The sequence below is a fragment of the Falco cherrug genome, chromosome Z, assembly GCF_023634085.1.
Source record: "Falco cherrug isolate bFalChe1 chromosome Z, bFalChe1.pri, whole genome shotgun sequence".
Taxonomy (NCBI): Eukaryota; Metazoa; Chordata; class Aves; order Falconiformes; family Falconidae; genus Falco; species Falco cherrug.
The window spans coordinates 48,503,077-48,522,202 of record NC_073720.1 but is presented as its reverse complement, the minus strand read 5'-3'; the positions used below and the strand labels follow the sequence as shown (position 1 = coordinate 48,522,202).

Genomic DNA, 19,126 nt, shown 5'->3' with positions numbered 1-19,126 from the left:
GGGGAAGAGGAGGGGACAACATTCATTGAGTTCAGGTGCTAGCTGTCATGAATGCTAAATGCAGTTGCAACTGTTGACACAAACACGATGACTGCACTTCGCAGAAAACATCAGCAACCTTATGTATATTGTCAAAACAGTGCTGTACTGAAGACGCTCAAATATCAAGTAAAAAATCTGGGGTTTGAGTTGACATAATTCCTGAAAATATTTACACATTTATGGTTTGAATGTACGAATCACAGGAAACAAGCTCTCCCTGCCTCACTCTCAGATCCTACCAAGTGTAACCTCCACTGAAGAGGTTTAACATATTTTTAAGTCTAAAGACCCTCCACATCCGCAGTGACAGGTTTCCACAGTCAGCAATGAGTCCTACAAAAATGAAAGTAAAACTTAGTTCGTTACTGTTTCTTTAAGTCTTTGTAGATGTTTGTACTGGTTGGTCTCAAATTCAGTAGTCCATTTTACATGCTTTGGAGAAAAGCCTTCCTCCAGTACTGCAGAGCTGGATCTTAAAGGAGCAAACTCTGTGATGCTCAGTAATGAAAGCCATTGCCCCCATCGTAACCGTATGGCTGTATAACCCTGGAGAAACAGGTTTACACTGCTGTTGGATCTTTACTCTCTGATCCAATTGTTATCTAAGGTGACGCTAGTGCAGCCCTGTATGGAGCAGGGAGCCTGTGGTGGGCTTCACGGGAGGACATTCAGCCACTGTTGTGTTGTGAAGATATTAAGGCATAAATAACTTGTATCTCAATGTTATGCACAGGCATTTTTTAAAGTCCAAGTTACTGAAGAGAGGCACCAGATCATTCCTGGGAAGGTAGGTGGGCATGGAAAATTACAGCAGGTCCCATTTCACTCAAGGGAAGGGCCTGTAGTGAAAAGCAACAGGAGTATTGCAGGTCACCCACCTGGGTTCCAGGCTCAAATGTCAGGAGTCTGGGACAGTTCTCCCTGCAAGATATTTTCTCTTATAAACAGAGGTGATACACTACTGCTGTTTTGCTGAATGAATTTTTCAGTATTACACTGCTTACTGCTCCTCCTTACAAACATAACATGCACCAAAATACCTTGGAGGACCAAAAGGGGGAATGTAAAATAAAGGTATGTTTTGTAAACCCTTCCAAGCATGAACTTAGTATTCTTATGTTGGAAGAATTAAGAAAGACCCAAATCTTTTTCAGAAAGAGGATGTTGAGTTTGGGAAGGTGTTACTTTAGTCTGTGGTCATTGCAAGAGATGCTAAATGCCTTAAACAAATGATAGCACAGCATGTGGTTGTATAGGCTGAGGGACGCTGATATGCTGTTGCCACAAAGGCCCCATAGATCTGGGAATACATCAGACCATCTAAGGACCATGTCATTTCTATGGCCTTGACAATGTGGAAAGAGGCTGATAGCAGTTGACTTCAGTAGAGAATCACAAAAGCATCCTCCAAAACCAATGTTTAGAAAATGTGTTGGATTTTTGAGTATGGTAAACAGTGATCTGGGTGGCACTCATCATCTAGGAAGGGAGCAGATGGCACTGGGGAATCCTGGCAGAGACAAGATCACATGCTAATGATTCTTTTAAAAACAAGAAGGGGACTGGGAATGGGCAGATGGAGCAGTGTAAAGGCTGGGAGTAATATGGGCAAAGGGGGCTTCATTTTAATTACTAATTTTTTAATTGAGAGTATTACAAACATGAATCAGGTGGGACTGGGCAGCTGTGAAAGGACATCTGGGACAGGATAAAGGATGGCAGAGATTTGGGAAGAAAAAGAGGGGCGCAGCTTTGTGAGGGCGCTTGACAGCACTGTGTCAGCCTGAAAGCCAGCTGGGGACTTCTGTCCTCTGCCTCGAAGACGCTTCATTTGTCCCCTGGGTGAGTATCCTGGGCCAAGGGTAGATAGTGCCACTCAGATGATGCTTCCCTGCCGTATGTGTCATGGAGCAGTCAGTGCCATCCTCTGTGCAAATGCTATGTGTGTGCTTTCTGTGTGCTTCAGCCTCTGTGAAAAAAAAAGTACAGAAGAAAAGGTGAAGTTAGGATCATGTTCTCTTTAACTGCTTGTGTTATTCAAATATTGCATTCCAAATGTTATTTAAACATTTGAAAATGTTTTATTTTAACACCTTGGTTAATACTCAGTAGAAACAGCCTGTCATTATTTATGCAGTACATTTACGTCCTATGTTTATTGAGAGTTTTAAGCATTTTAAATCAAATGTAGTCATCTGCTGTGTCAGCCACACTAATAGACATTAAAACTGAAACTTGTCATGTACTTAAAAAAACCTCTAAGTTTGTTTTACTTGTGACTAGAGAATAATCTTTTTAAAAGATAGAAAGTGAATCAAGACAAAATATGTTGGCCATCATTGACATTAGGGACAACAAACAGCTTTAAAGTGACCTTTCAGGAGTTCTTAATTAAAGTGTGGATGGCTCTAAAAATCAAGAAGCTTGTTAATACTTGGCATACTTCTATACAGTTACACCTTGCTGCTCATTCTAAGAATCTAAATTAAACACATTATAGGGATGGCAAATGATGGGGCAGGGTGTGTGTGTGTGTGTGTGTGTTTTCTTAACCATATTTTTTTTCTCACTGCCCACAGTAAGTTTAAAATCAGTATACGGTGATTTTTAGAACATCATTCTGACATGATGCACAGACTTCACAACTCTGCAGCTGGCAGCAGTCACGCTGCTGATGGGTACTGTGCACAGGCTGATGTGTCTATAGACCTTTGTAGGTGTATACAGATAAGTACATGCAGAAAGTAAGACAGAGTCATCAGTTACAGTTACTGTTACCTTCTGAAGGAAGGGCTTTGTGAATCAATTAAGACCACTTCAGCTGAAATTTTGACACAAGCAATTCCTTTTGCACCCACACAGTACTGATAAGCATTTTCAGCCAGGCAGTCTAAAATGATGCTGATCCTTTGAAAATCAATAGATTCATAACAGTTTATTTCAGCCAAGGACCATGCCTGTTGTTGATGCTGTCACTTTTGACAGTAATATAGCTTCTCTTTATTTAAGAATATATGCATTTATAATACATGCAGCAAGAAGTAGCAATTCAGTTGCTGCAAGTTGACACAGTATTTGTGTCCTAAACTGAAAGTTCTTTATAAAATATTTCAGCAGTTGCACTTAAGAGGGATAAATACTTGGCCTCATTAAGGACAGATTTGTAAATTACTCCAGTGAGGTCAAGATTTGTTCAGAGCCTATCATCTGAACCATGCAAACAGATGCTGCAAGCTCGCTGCTCTTTGATTTTGACTAGTGCTGACATCTTGCCATTCCATCACGTTACAACCTGCTAAGCACAGGACGTTATGACAAGGACTCAGAAGAAAAATTGAGAAGTATAAAGAAAGTTGCTGTCCAGTTTTCTCCGGATTTTATAGTTGATTTGTGAAAAGGACAACAGAAGCAATGCTTTCTAATAATTCTTGTTCCATCTTGACCCCCAAAGACACACTTTGAAAACTAAACATAAAACAGTTCAGGACAGTTTTATTCACATACATGCATAGTACACGTGGTCCTGAAACAACCGACACACACACAGGAGCTCATATGCTCTCTAATCTCTTCTAGCTGGCTGTGGCATCCTGCCTGCATCCTTTGTCTTACACAAACACGTAAGCCATGGCTCTCGGCCCAGTAGGATTCATGCCTAGTTAGGTCCTATGGCTTAACTGCAGCTTTCAGAACAGGCCATAAAAATTAAAGTGGCAGCCATACCATTGCATGAGATAGGAATGCATCAGCTTTTCAGCCCTGATAATACAGGAGAGACCACCAACTGCAACGGAAATCATGTTTTTGTAGAAGTCTTTCATTGATTACATACTACCTATGAATCTATGAATTTGTCTGGAGTCAAGTCCCAGTTATTGCAAACAAAAATGTAAATATATCTACAGTACACAAAAATAAAAGTTTCCTTCCCTAAGGTCACTTTTCATCAAAATGTTTAAAAAAAATCATTGTCAAAAAATCACAAAAAAGGGAGCATCAGAAGTCTTCTGCTTAAAGCAGCACCAGATATACCAACTTTATTCCTGAGTGGTGCTTATCTGACATGTTCCTTTAAGACCTACAATGACAGCAGTTTCATATCCTTCATAGTCTAACCTTCCACTTAAAAGTTGTTCTTTTAACCTAAATATCCCTTATGCATTTGAAGTTTAATATCAGTTTCCTCTCCAGACTAAACTAATCCAAACGTGTAATTCATTTTCTCATTTTCGTATTTTTAGATGATTCATGTATCTTTCCATTAGATTCCTGTATTAGTCCACATATTTCTTGAAATTCAGCATATGTAAGTAGAGAGTATACTTGTCAGGACTACCCAACTGTAATCCCAGAAAACCTACTGAACAAATGGCCTTATTCTGTCATTAAAACTATACATGAAACTCTTAGCAGTAACAGAGCCAGCACAGATCTCTGAAATCCCATTTGATCCTTCCTTTCATTTAGCAATTATTTTCTCTCCCCAAATACTCCATTTTGCTTATGATTGCCCAGCACTTCTGCACTTACCTGCAGTTCTGTGCAGGTCGTAACTCCCTAGCTTGTCTTAGGGATATTCCATGAAACACTGTCAAAAGCTGTACTTGAAGTCTGTCATGGCTATCAGTTCTCACAAGTGCACAAGCCTGATTGCAACCCATAATTTTGAAAATTTCATGCTATCTATTATTTATGACTTTGTTGGGTTGTAGATATTCCTGTGCTACTATTTGTTCCACTGCTTTTCAGAAAAAAAATCTCAGGAAGAGTAGCCTTCAGTTTGTAAAGAACACTTTCAAATCACTTCTTACAGTTATAAAAATTACACATGCAAAACCTGTGAGAAAATCAGTAGAAAATTTATGGAAAACTAATAGCAAACCCTGATTTTACAGTGTTAGGCTCTCCAACAATAAGGGATGCTCATAACTCTTGCTAAGGATTAATCTCTTCAAAGCAGTCTTGTTATTTTTGTTTATATTACAGAAATTGGCTTAATTGGGGGGGTGTTTTGTTTCAGGCACAGAGCAAGTTTGCTTTTGCAATTACACAGCTGACAACATAGCCTTCTTTTGGTTTGAAAACCTTCTATAAAACTGGATTTTATATGAAGCTGTTTTGGGGTTTTACCATGGTAATGGTGTTGTGTTTCTATTTTAAGCCAAATTTACTTCACTAACCAAAGAAAGAACTCATCCATATGAATTAAGAGTCACTTCAGACATGTTATAAGGATAAATAACAGTAATTTTTATTCACAGGGAACAACAAAATAGTGAGGTTTTTCTCACAGCAGGTAAATGGTGACAATGGTGACAATGGGTGACAATACAAGGACTATCCGCATCCTATCTAGGTCACATGAGGTGAAGAGTTTGCTTAGTCAAGCTCCACATCCCAACTGAAGCAATAAAGTGGAAATTCAGTAAACCTCTTTTGGACAAAACTGAGTTAATGTTGCCCTCACCAAACAGCAGTGTCCCACACACTCCACATTTTGGGGCAAAAGAATTCCAGTCTCAGCAGTACTAAGCAAAAAGGCATTAGGAATTCAAAACCTGCTGAGACAATATGAAAAGCTGCCTTTTATAGATATAAAGGAAAAATGTGGGACTGATTTTATTTGGCTAGATTTAACTGGAGGAAATTCTTTTGTACTTCCCTGTTCTCTGCAATTCATCTGCCTTCTAGACGAGGAGTTTTACACTGACTCCAGTGAGAGACCTTGTCTGATTTAAGTCTCCTAGGGGCTTTACAATGTATTTGCCTGTTTTTTCCATCTCCTTCTCCCTTTCTCCATTCTATATTTGTTATACAGCTTAATGCCATTCACCCTAGCAATACAGTAATCAAACTGCACAGTCTGGACTGCTGTTTCTGCTGAACCAGAGCAGTGCTTGGATTAAGACTCCATGAAAATTCTGAATCCTGACATTTTCATGGCAGCAAGTTTGCAGTGGGCTTTTTTAGACATCAGTTATTTCAGTCCTGCTTTTCTCTGTCCTTCTCTCCTGGATGCTTAGCTTTAAGGTAGAATGAAGTTCATTCTGTGGCGCTCTGGTATTTCTGCGGGCTGCAGAGGGAAACCCTGCTAGGGATGGTAGTGCCTGCCCCAGAGGAATATACTCTGCTTGTGGGCACTTTTCAGAAACACCACAGAGGACTAACTGAGAGCACTGTGCCCCCTCCCCTTCCAGGAACTGAGATCCTCTTTCACAAGAAGAGTACTAAGTGTGCACCCTTACTTGCTGACCCAGACACACAGCAGAACCAAATACGAGGTTATGCTGCAGTCAGTAGTCTGGAGGCACAGATGTTTAATGCTTAGCCATGTTGTTCTTGCTTTGCATTTTCAGCACAACTCTTACAGAAAAGTTTTCAGTTGTGTCCTGGGACCTGTTTATCTTCTCATATAACAGATGCATGAAATTGCATGAATTAATGTGACTGATTAATGCTTTGGTTTTCCATATCTGTAATGTTTGGTATGTGCAGTACAATTCTGAAGACTGTGAAAGAGAAAAATGTGAGTGGTAAGTGGGAATACCATGCTAGAGGAGAGGGAGGGAGCAAAAAAGGCAATGGAAAGGAAAACTTTGCTATCAGTATTTATCTGGCACCAACTGCTGAATTTTAGTTGATAGCGACCATCTTTAATGACCCTTGTCTTTAACTGTTGAAGACAAACACAACACTATCATATCATCTCAAACAGCAAAATGCATGAAAAGGACCAATCTGAAAAACTTGTCAGCAAGTTTCCATCAATACTACCACCAATTTAACCATCAATATTAGCATTACTTAAATTATTTAACCTACTTTTAGATTCTGTGTAATATTAGTAAAATCAAATGCATGAAACTGGGGACTGCAAAAAATATATTAAAAAGCAAAAAGGTTTTGTAGGAGTAAGAAAAGTTTGGGCTTAGTGTAGCTGATAATAGCTGGCACACACCTCTTCTGCCACTCACACTTGCCTGTCATAAATAATTTACCTATGATGGTTACAAAAGCATTAGTAATACATGACTGACAAGAGCCCTTTCGAATCTTCACACTGGGCCCTGATACCCTACAGATAGTTGTCAAGTACCCACCAGCCATCAAACATTTGTAAAATCTCCCTTTCTCTTTCAACTGCAATTGTAATACATCTAAGTAATTAAAATAACCTAGATGTCAGCGCAGGTAAACTTGGTAACTAGGTGAAATGTCCTAAAAATGCCTCACTTTCAGAAATAGAGTGTAATATGCAGAGCCACAGCTATATTAATGAATTCAGCTACCATCTCAGCTTCACTCATACTAGGTTCACAAGGAACTCCCCTGCACATTAATGAGAATATTACTATGACTTATAAGTTGTGTTAAGGAGTAAATTGCTCTGCAGAGTGCTAAGCAATTACGCTGGGAGGGCAGTCAGTTTGTACAAGGCAGAAAACAATGCAGACCTCTACTTACAGCAAACCCAAGATTGTCATCTGTATCAGATAAACATGTACACGAGATTTTCCAAGCACTGAAATAAAAGCTCATCTTAAGTCTCTCCAAACCAGATGAAAGAGAAGACATCTGGTCACTCAGCTTAAAAAATAAAAGGCCTATGAATTGGTCAGATGTTACCACCACACAAATATTCTCTCTCACACCAAGCAGAGAATGGTCCCTATGCACACCAGAGGCAGTCTCCTCCCCCTCCTTGCTCAGAATCCATCGTGACACACTCCTGACACACACCATGGCCTTTTTTGGGGTCACGAGTTTGTGAAGTGCTAAATTCCTGCTACTCTAACTTGGCTTTGACACTGCCAGGCTGTTGATATACAACGCCTGTTCCAGTACACTGGCTAGTCAGCATGGCACCATCCTTATCATTGCTTGTTTACTGTAACTCCAGGGCAGGGTTTAGCTGGTTGCAAACATTTCTTTTCATGAAAGACTGGACAGTTATGTCTGCCTCTCTGTATCCTTCCCTCTTTTAGCTTTTGGGAGTAAATGCTCCCCCCTTGGAAATGTAGTTTATGAGTACTGAGATTTTTTCTTGCTTGATCTGTCAAATTGGGCAGTTTCACTTCCTCATTTTTTGGACTTTACATCTCATGAGACTTAAATATAGGTGATAATTGAAAGTTTACCTCTGCATGAAAAGACTCCTGGAATCTATCAGCTTAACCAAATGAACTCACTCTCAGACACATGGAGGGGAATGTCACTTCCCGTAACACTATACAGAGTAGCATGAAAACATGGCAACATGACTTTAATTTTAGTATAAAAGATGACTTTATTGCATTACTAATTCCCAGGTGTATCTTAATGACAAGCAGTAGCATCACGTTTGTCATATATTTGACTAAGGAGATTGTAATGTATAAAATAATATTGGTACTGTGCCTTTAAGTTTCTTCAAGTCCTCTCGTTTTGTTGCTAGTACTCAAATACTCCTGAAATGTCTGCGGTGGCATGATTTGCTATGCTTTGCCAGAGCAGGAGAAGAATTTGAAGAAGGCTTTTTGGCACAGATTCAAGATAAAAGCATGTTTCTTATATGCCATATCTCAATTCCCTGAATGATTAACAAACCACATTTAGCATATGCTTCTGATGCTTTGAATATCTTTCCAAAGATGTGGTCCTAACATTTTTTTATACTCTTAGGAAATAATAAAGGAATTAAATCTAGTGAAAACTTCTGTATGCAATGCCTTAACTTTCAACAAGATTGAATCTGCTCCATTGCAATTTTGTACGTCTTGAAAAATGTAATTATGACATTATATCTGACATTAAGGCAAAGAATTCTGAGGCAAATACTACTAATAGTATTGTGCAAAAATTGCAGTTTTATTTTCAGTCACACGGTATATTGTATATATATTATAATACACAATACACCAGGATTTTTACTTTTAAAAAAGTGTGACTTCAGGTCCAGCTAAGTATAAACATAAAGGAGGAAAAAATATTTTTAAATTCTGCATATATGTAGATCCCAAAGCTGGGGCTTTTTTCCCCCTGTAAACTCCAAACTCCCCTTTGTAGGTATTAAATAGAATCAAGCATGTGCAAACCTTAAATTTAGCTCATCAGCTATCACAACAGCTGAACCACTCCATAGAGAGGCAGCTGCCATTGATGGTATACACATTTCTGTGCTCAGAGCTATGCTCATGGAAAGTGTATACTGTACATTCCAGCTTCATGATGACACAGCTGTACCCCACGATAAGCCTTTCTGCACTGCGGATGTCCCTCATTTGCCAGGACTGCTGATGCCTGCAAGCCCTGGTTAAAGCTGGCATTGTCACCAGCAGAAACGCAAGATGGGGCGCTGTGCTCCCTTGCAGGGGATTGGTGTGTCTAAGCACACAGCCTCACCATTCCTAACAAACAGCTGGTCATAAAATCCACAAATGAACACATAAAGTTCATAGAAATATCCAGAAATTTCCTCTATGGCCGTGGCATGAGTTAAGACAACTTTTCACAGGCAGTTAGCTAAGCCTGCTGCTCTCCACTGCTTAAGCTGGCCTTGTCTAAAACAAGAGACAAAAATGTGAGTCATTTTATACAGGAAGAAGTGTGTGGAGGAGCAAGGATAATTTTAAAGGGGAGTCAGCATGAGGGCAGAAGGAAAAGGCATACCCAGCTCTGACATAGTAGACCATGAGTGACGCGTCAGTTGGGTACCTCTGCAGGAGCTACACTTCCAAACTGGCAGATGTCATCAGTGTACCATCACCATCATGACTCCTGTTCCACAGACATCTGGATGAAACTAGCCCTAGGTCTTCCAGCGCTTCAGGGACTGAGTCATCTAGATAAAGGGTCCATCCTCCCACAACGAGTCATCTAATATGACTTTTCCTGGCCCTCAGCTTCTCGATTTGTCTTTTGACTTAGAGCTGAGCACTTGTCTTTGAACAAGGTTACTTTTGCCTCACCATATTTCCAAGGAAGAGGATGCCACTGTGTAGGAGTCTCCATCAGGAATTTCAATCATCATGTTTCTACTAGGACTGGTCCCCCTGCCAGAGCAAGCCCACCCCACAGAGATGGCTCACAGCTCTACACTGCAGGAGTCATTTCACCTTACAGTCACCAGAGGGAAGGGAAAACTCCATTCCAAAAATCATTGCATGACATCTGCCATGGCTGGTCATGACTTCCTTCTCATGAACATGAGCCAGCAGTGTGCCCAGGTGGCAAGAAGGCCAATAGCATCCTGGCTTGTATCCAAAACAGTGGCCAGCAGGATGAGGGAAGTGATTGTCCCCCTGTACTCAGCACTGGTGAGGCCACACTTCAAATACTGTGTCCAGTTTTGAGCCCTCCACTTTAAGACAGGCATGGAGGTGATGGAGCGTGTCCAGAGAAGGACAATGAAGCTGGTGAAGGGTCTGGAGCACAAGTCTTACCAGGCGCAGCTGAGGGAACTGAGGTTGTTTAGTTTGGAGAAGGCTCAGGGGGGACCTTACTGCTCTCTGCAGCTACCTGACAGGAGCCTGTGGGCAGGTGGGGGTCGGTCTCTTCTGCCAAGTAAAAAGTGATGGGACAAGAGGAAATGGCCTCAAGTTGCATCAGGGGAGGTTTAGATTGGATATTAGGAAAAATTTCTTCACTGAAAGGGTGGTCAAGCATTGGAACAGGCTGCCCCAGGGACATGGTGGAATCACCATCCCTCGAGGTGGTTAAAAAATGCATAGATGTGGTGCTTAGGGACAGGGTTAAGTGGTGGACTTGGCAGTCCTGGGTTAACAGTTGGACTTGATGATGTTAAAGATCTTTTCAAACCTAAATGACTCTATGATTCTGTGATTCTATGTAGGCCAAGCAAGGAGTATTCTCTACTTAGCACTTCAAGATGATACCAGAGGAACATGTTTAGCAGACAAAAACAACAGCAGATACTTTTAAGGAGGCCATGGGAAATGTAGTGCGCAAAGAAGAGAAAAGGCCTTTCAACCTAATTATTGCTCAGCCCCTCAGCTGGGCGAGCAGGAAACAACAGGGGAACGCTGCACGTGAAAGAGTCCATCCCCATCACAGAGCTCAGCAGCAGGAACAGAAGCACTATAGCCAGGGGAAGGGAACTCTTGAACCTGATTAAAGCCGAACCAGTTGCTAAAAAGGATTTAGTGTTCTTCGTCCTTGCTCCAGGATATTAAACTAGTCTCTTAGGTGTATTTAAAGCAGACTGGCAACACCTGAATATTGGAAAAATATAAGGTAAGGTCATAGGTTGTGGGGTGGAAAAAGGTGAATTACATGAAGTTGTGGTTCTCCAGGTGGCTCCAGCATGGAGCACCCATGCAGCCCTGTTCTCAAGCACAGCTGGTCTGAGCAGGAGGTATAAAGTTGCACTGCCCTGAGAGCTGGAAGAGGCTCCAAAGGGGGAATAGTTACAGGAGGAAACATTAACATAGCTACAACATTGTTCTTAATACTCAGAAAAAGATCTTTTAAATACCTGTGCAGGAATTTGTCAGGCAAAAATAAGAAATTTCCAGAATCTGAACTCTACTGCACTAGGCATGAGACACAGCTGTCTCTTCACACTGCCAATCCAAGTATCAGTGCAACCGCGCCCTACATTAAAGTCCAAAACACACCTGCTAGGCTTGATGGGGTTCTAAGAGCATTATATTAGCTTTTATTGGAGGTAATTTTAAAATTAATTCATTTTTTACCAATTCCACCCTTTCCTCACTTTTGCATTTCATTCAGCTCAAGCTGTTTCCTAGATCAACCCTAGCACTGAAGTCGAACAGCCTTCCCACTGCTGTCAATGGGCACTACACCTGACTGATAGTCAAGCAGCCACCATAAGGAGGGAGGACAGCCCAGGCACGGGTTGTTTTGGTAGCCCTTGGGCACACGGTGAGGTTCACATGCTGCAGCATAGCCCCTAGAAAGGCTGCCAGGACTCTGCAGGAGCACTGTGCAGCCCAAGTGGTGCTGAGCCTGGTGAGCTCAGGCTATGCAGGAAGATGAGGGAAGCAAGGAATGGGGTTTGCTGTCTCTCTGCCTCCCCAGCAGAGCTATGTGGCAGCAGGGTCCAAGCCCCATTTGAGACAAGCATTGGAATCAGACTACCTATGCAATCAAACATAGCTACAGTTTTATTTACCAAATGTCAAGGTGTTTTTCTGTGATGTGTATTGCATCCTATTTTTTTTCTAAGTGTAACTCCTGGATAACTCTTACCAAGTGTTCCTCTTACTGTTGTCATATAATTTCAGAAAAATATTCATTCACTTTAAATTCCCAAAATATAGGTAATCCACAGCATGTTTTTCTTTAAATATAGGCACAAATAGCTCTGCACATACTTACACAAATACAGCCCCAACAATTCCTTAACTGTACCTGAAGAATTTTGAACCCATAATAATTAATCTATCCCAGGCTTTGGACTAGCACTATGGTATATGTTGCAATACTAACCTCATCTTAGTAACATCCACAACCATTTTCAAAGAAGTTCCACAAGTGTTTTGTATATGATGTTTTAATTTACAGGGGAGTTAAAAACGGAATATAGAATATCCTGGACAATTGCTGACTTTTCATGCATGTGTTGACTAAGTATCTTGCACTGGGCTAATAAGAAAATATTTGACTGTACAAGGCTTAGGGGCTTACTATTCTTCAAGAGCAAGAGACGACTAAGTGTGATCAATGTATCAGAATACTCTTTGCAGATCTACTTTATCTTTTATTCTGAGACTGCAGAAGAAGAAGGCGGCTGTTACTGGCATGTTTTGGAAGATACTGTTTCAGAAGATCAGTTTTGGCCAAAACAGGAGTGCTTGACACATTACAACAACCCCTTAACCACTAAGCTGCTGACTTTTCTGTATATTTAGTTATTGATCCCTCAATCTTAACAAACTAGAACTCCTGTTGCAATACCAAAATTGCAACATAAGTACTGCTGAAGTACGTGCTACCAAAGCTGCTTTGCTCCACACTTAATTTTTATTAATTAAATTGATGCTTATGCAAGTTGTTGTCAGGTTGAAAATATTGGAAAATTATTTTTACCCAGGCCTACCTCCAGCAAAAAACTTAGGCATATGCGTAAATATAAGCATGTGAATAGTCTCACTGATTGCAATAAATGGGGTTGCTTTGTGAGCCTGAAGAACTTTGTGAACCTCTTCTGTAGCTTGTCCCAGGTATAACACTGCAATGTGTCCTATACTGCTGACAGTATATTGCAAATAAAAAGTGAAGACTGCATGCAACAGGAAAAGGCTATCCTACTTCTGTGTCAGGTAGGCACGGCAGCTGCTATGTGATCTCTGACATTTCACTGTGCACTGGATAGAAACTTCAAACGCACATGCACATACATCTGTATACTGTGTTCGTAGCACAGGACCCACATGTGCTTTCCTCCAGACAAGATCCAGAGGACAAGACTAGGACAGACTGAGAATGACTATGCCCTTCAAGATTTCCCTGCAGGCTGACTTGAGGCAGAATTACTTTACTTAGGAACAAGTTGTGTAATATACGCAGTATATTCCAGAAATCATTTGAAACAGCTCATCGACATTTCAAGAGAGTTTTGGTGTTTAGAACTAGATACCTTCCCAAATTTTACTCCCATTATTGCAGTAAAGTGCAAAGGTCCCTCTCAGCATAAATATGCCTGCTGTGCAGACCTTGCACAAAAGCAAGGCACATCTGGAAGTGTAGCAAGAGAAGGACAAACAAGAATAGGAGCAAAGTAATATCATAGTATCAGAGAAAAACAGTGGTGGAAATGTGCTGATGAGGTCACACCGCGATGCTTTCCCTCCCTCTGTCCCAATGCTGTCCCAAATGCGTATACACTGTTCCTCACTGCTGTTTGTCTAACTTGTTCTGTAAAACCTCCAGTGATGAAGACACTACAGTCTCCCTAGGCAAATCATTCCAGTGCTGCACTGTCCTGGACAGGGAAGACAGACTGTTCCCCTGTTTTTTACAGCAGCCTTTTACGTATTTCAAGACTAGTTACACAGATTAGATTAGCCAAGAACCTTGATTCTGTCTGAGCTCATGGTTGGTTTATGTTTCAGACAGTTATTGATTGCTGGCTCAGGTCCTGTTCATTTTCAAACACTTTCCTATCTTCTTTTAACTTGATGTGCTCCCTGAGTGTAGCCAAGGGTTCAGGACTCACACATTCAGCTCACCTAATTGCTCACACCCTCCTGTTCTCTCTAATATGCTCATTCAGGTGGGAGCAGCAGCACATGCAGAGCCTGCCAGATGTTGGTACAGAGGATCCACAGGCGTTCTCATCACCCATGGACCATCCAGAAGAAATACAGCTCAATTTCAGATGCCCATCCATGTACATTGATGCCTCTTCTTTTTTCCTAAGTAATCCCACTCCCAATGGGAGTCCTGTGAAGCAGTCGTTCTCCCTCTCAAAAGCCTGCAGAAAATTTTGACCATCAGCTGGGCTGACACCAACATCTATATGAAGTTGCTTGGTGCCAGAGCACCAAGACATTGAGACAGGAATAGGGAAAGTTGGACCAGCTGGGAGCCCCAGCTGCAGCTCAGCTCTGGGGCTCAGCCTTTCATGTGCAGCTGCAGGATTTACTGTTGAAGACAAAAAGGGAAAAAATCTATTATCTTAAAACACCTTAGGAAACAGTTGGTTTGTGTGGCATTCAGTAAAATGTGGAGTACCCCAGAGTTATGAAACATTATTGTTAAGGTTAGGCACATTCAAGGCCCTGTGCATCTGAGGTATGACACAGGCAATCACTTGAGCAAATTATTCTTTTTCCCCCAGCGAAAAGAACAGGGAAAAGATAAAACAAAGAGTTAAAATAAAGCTGGGTGAGAATTCCAAATACACTGACATTTCATTACCTTCAAACATTCAAGTGAAGAACCCTACACAGCAGTCTCTGAAGGTGTTTTTAAGGCAGTTTAGGTATGTATTACATTTCAAAAACCTGCATTACAGAGGTTACAGACTTACAAAGTCTACCACTGCATGACATTTCCTAGCTAAACCTCTCCAGACTTTGCTGGAACAACCTTTCACTCTTCAGATTATTGTTCTTAACATCATCAAGACATTTCCAGTGAAGGCTGATAATCTTAGATACATCACTGTCCAAAACCAGATTCTTGGGCAAAATACAATTAATAGGAAAATTTCTAGCAGTCTTATCAAGACTCGTGTATTGAGTTTCAGGCCCCAGATGGGGAGTGTGCACCTGCCCTTGTGCAGGCACATGCCAAACCTCAGCTCAAACTCCTCTGACACCTGCTTCCTTCCACTAAGAGCAACGTACTCCACAGGCCACTCCCACTTCTGCTGTCTCCTGCCTTCCTCCTTTCCCAGGACTCATACCCCACCTACCCCATCAGGAAATTTTCTCCTCTTCCTCAAAGGCAACATCAGTAGTGGGACCATTTATAGTATGCAGAAAGAAGCCCTCCCTGCTCTGGCCATGCCTTCCACCCATAACAAGGAATCACACCTTGAAGCTTCAGGACAGAGCCTGGCCACCACAATTCTTTCAAAAATTCATCAGCCAAACTAATCTTATCATATGGCTAAGCTTGGGAAAAAAATTAGAAGAGACCTCACGAGATGCATCCCTGACATGAAGGGTGTCCTTGCTCTCACATAACAAATCTCTCCTCCAAAGCATGGTCTTGTCTACACTGGTAGGATTTTGATTCTATGTGGAAAAATATACCTTCCCCATCTTATTCTGGGGAACAGCAACAACATTTTCAGTTGGAAATTATCCAACAAGGAAGACAAACTCAGCAAGGCATCTGCTTTGGAAAAGTCATTCCTTTCCATCAGAAATTCTTCAGACCCTAAAATTTCAGTCAACATGGGGAACAAAGTTTCATGAAAGGAGCATAGACAGACTCACATACAGATGACACTAGGTTGTAATGGCACTCATTACCTCAAATAAAAGGCAGAAGAGAAGCCTGTTATTTTGCAGAACCCTGACTCCAGCATTCAGAGGCTTTTTATATGTAACTATTAAACGTGCTGAAGATCTTCAAATGGTTTGAAGCTATTTGGATCATCAGTTTCCAAATTGCACTGCATATATGTTGGCCTGAGTGACCAGCCAGGCAGCATGATTTGCCAGAAAACAGCATACACAAACCAGGTAAGTATTTGGTGTGATCCTTTAAGAATTTAGAGTGTAGAAACAAATAGCAAGCTATTTCTTGCTCACAGTTACCACATTCCCCACCTGAGCAGCTCAAAGCCAACCAGAACTGGCACATCATTCACCATCCACTGCTGCTTTTGCCATCCGTTTTCTACCCCTCTCTCTCATGCATCCGGCAAGCTTTCAGCCAGTCCCCACTATGACACAGTCAGTCAGTTCTCTGACCTTTCCATGGTGACCAAGAAGCTACTGAGCAAAAATGGTGCCTTCCACAGTTTTCACTTATTACATAAATAGTGTATAGGATGATAATATTATAAAAGCAACTAAACACAAGGCATAAAGGCCTATGTTATGGAGATAGGCAAACGATCAGCATTTAGAAAACCTAAATTGTTGTATTTGGAAATGAAATATCTAAAAAACGCATGACAGGGATTAAAATGTTGTATGTGGTGGTTTTGGTCCTCTCTACAAAATATGTATGAGTATGCCTTCTACATGCAATTGTCCCATATTTATGTGCAGCAAAGAGAACACAGGAATAGAGAAACTCTTATTCCTGTGCACAAACTAGTCTGAAAAATAAGTAAAGTCCTAAGTTGCTCTAAACTGAATATATAACCCATAAATTTATACAGCTGACTTGCTTAATGTATAAAATTGGCTTTTAATGTAGCTGTTAGCTGAAGTCAGTGGAATTTTGATGCATTCAGGAAGTTAAATATCCATTTCCTTAAAGTCCTGTATGTTTACCCAACAGTACAGCTATCTCCTCAAGCTCTTTTTAAAACCATGTATTCTTTATTTCTCTTTCTTACCAAATTATTTCCAATGCTGTGCATTGTGAAGTGCAGAAACCAAGGAAGACTTCCCATTCCCTCATATGCTGGAGCTGGTAGGACCTAAGATTTTCTAAAGGCAGTTCTTTGACTGGATGTGATACAGCTGTCTTTTTTGTTATGGTGATTTCTGACCATTAATGGAAGAAAGGAGAACTCTGAGCTGAATTCTTTGCGGTGAAGTTTGCACCAAGCATAGCTGTCCACATGCATGCGGAACAACTCCAGGCTTGGCCGATGTGCTTCTCTTTCTCCTGTTTTCTCCTGTTCTGTACAAGCGTGTTCTGGGATGTATGTTGTTTTGCTCTGTTACGTAAGACAAATGTTGCCTAGCCTGGTACAACCTTAGGTCAAGTTTGCTATACCAGCTGGTTTTCAATGCCAATGCTTGAATTAATACTTCTTTAAATACTGACTGAGGGACTAGTGCAGGAAAGAATATTTAACTCTATGGAGAAGCACATGATTATCATATGGACACTACCAGCTCTGTTCATCTGTGCATAGAATAAGTTTATATAATGCAGCTAGCATTGACAAGGTAAGTTTTCAAAGGCAAACCCTGTAATCACTTCAGCACAGTGAACTAAAAATATATCATAGTCATAGAATGGGTTGGGTTGGAAGCGATTTTAAAGATCATCTAGCTCCAACCCCCCAGTCATGGTAAGAGACATCTTCCACTAGACCAGGCTGCTCAAAGCCCCATCCAGCCTTCCCTTGAACACTTCCAGGGATGGGGCATCCACAGCTTCTCTGGGCAACCTGTTCCAGTGCCTCACCACCCTCACAGTAAAGAACTTCTTCCTAATAGCTAATCTAACCCAAGTGAATAAATTGCAAGGCACTTCTACAAACTTCCTGAAATGCGCTGATAAACCTAAAACATATAGATGAAGAACACTTGAATCTTGACACAAGTGAACATGTTTAATATTCATTACATACAATGACGTACCTCTTCCCAGAAAAGTCTGTAAGCCAGGCATGCATAACAAGACACATGAAAGCATGAGTGGGGACAGAAAATACAAACCCTGAGAATGACCTTTGATAATTCATATATACCTATGGTGCTATGTTGTTATGGAACAACCATGTCCTTGAAAAGCTTTAAGTTTCAGGAGTGCTGTGCCATGCCATCACCTTCAGCTCCCAGGGAGAGCAGCGGTCTCAGGGAAGTGGGAGGTGGATAGCCGGGGCAGGCTGGCTACCCGGGTACCTACAGGAGCCTGGATTTCACATGTGGCTCATTGCCCTCTGCCTTCAGTTTGACCGTTAAGTACATTTTTAGTAGATGCACAAGAACATAGTAATTTATGTCTGCAGACCGTCTAGAAAAACAGAGCTACTGCGTAATTTAAAATGCTCTTTAAATTGATTTTATACCAGTAAGTTGCATTGATACGCAGGGACATTGTACTAGTACCAGTAATTACCTGGAGATCTGGTGGAGGAAGAGAAAGCAGTCCAGATCTTCTCTACTTTATGTTGGTTTAAAATAGCAACAACCCACCAAAATGAAGGGCCCTGTAGTGGTGTAAATAACACGTAAGGCCGCGCAGCCACTACAGCCGCACAAAAACAAAACCCCGTTGTTGCTCGGGTCTGCCATCGCGGGCAGGGACAGGAGCAGCACAGCACACCGTCAGCAGAACTAACACCCGCACTCTCCAGGAGCAGAACAGCCTCCGACCCGCGCCCCAGCGCCGGGTGACGCCTTCCACGACCACGCTGGGAGGCGCGACCCAGCGTGGGCCTCGCCGCCGCCGAAGGCCCCGCGCTCCCGGGAGCCGCACGCCGGGGCGGAGCCGCCTCCGGCCGGCCGGGCCCCTGCGCACCGGCGCCTGCCCTGGCGGCCCCGCGGGGCCAGGCCGCTGCCGCCTGCCGCGGGCCTTGTGCGGGCGGCCGCGAGAGCCGCCGTGGGCAGCGCGGAGGCAGGCGGCCGGCAGCCAGCCTGCTGCCCCGGCAGCGCGTCGGGGCGTTCCGGGCTGGCCTTGCCGGAAGCAGAGCCGGCGGGCCGAGGGGCGGCGGCGGCCCGGCCGGCGTTTATGCTCGGGGGCCGCCTGGCTTCTC

The 19,126-nt window shown here is 42.1% G+C and overlaps 1 long non-coding RNA gene across 1 annotated transcript; it reads right to left on the bottom strand.

Annotated features, from left to right (window-relative positions):
- Positions 1-1,645: 1,645 nt before the first annotated feature.
- LOC114015085 (uncharacterized) lies at positions 1,646-18,825 on the bottom strand. Its single transcript, XR_003558848.2, has 2 exons — positions 18,490-18,825; positions 1,646-2,011 (listed from the first exon to the last, which is right to left on the bottom strand). It is a non-coding gene; the product is annotated as an uncharacterized LOC114015085 (long non-coding RNA).
- Between the last annotated feature and the right edge of the window lie 301 nt (positions 18,826-19,126).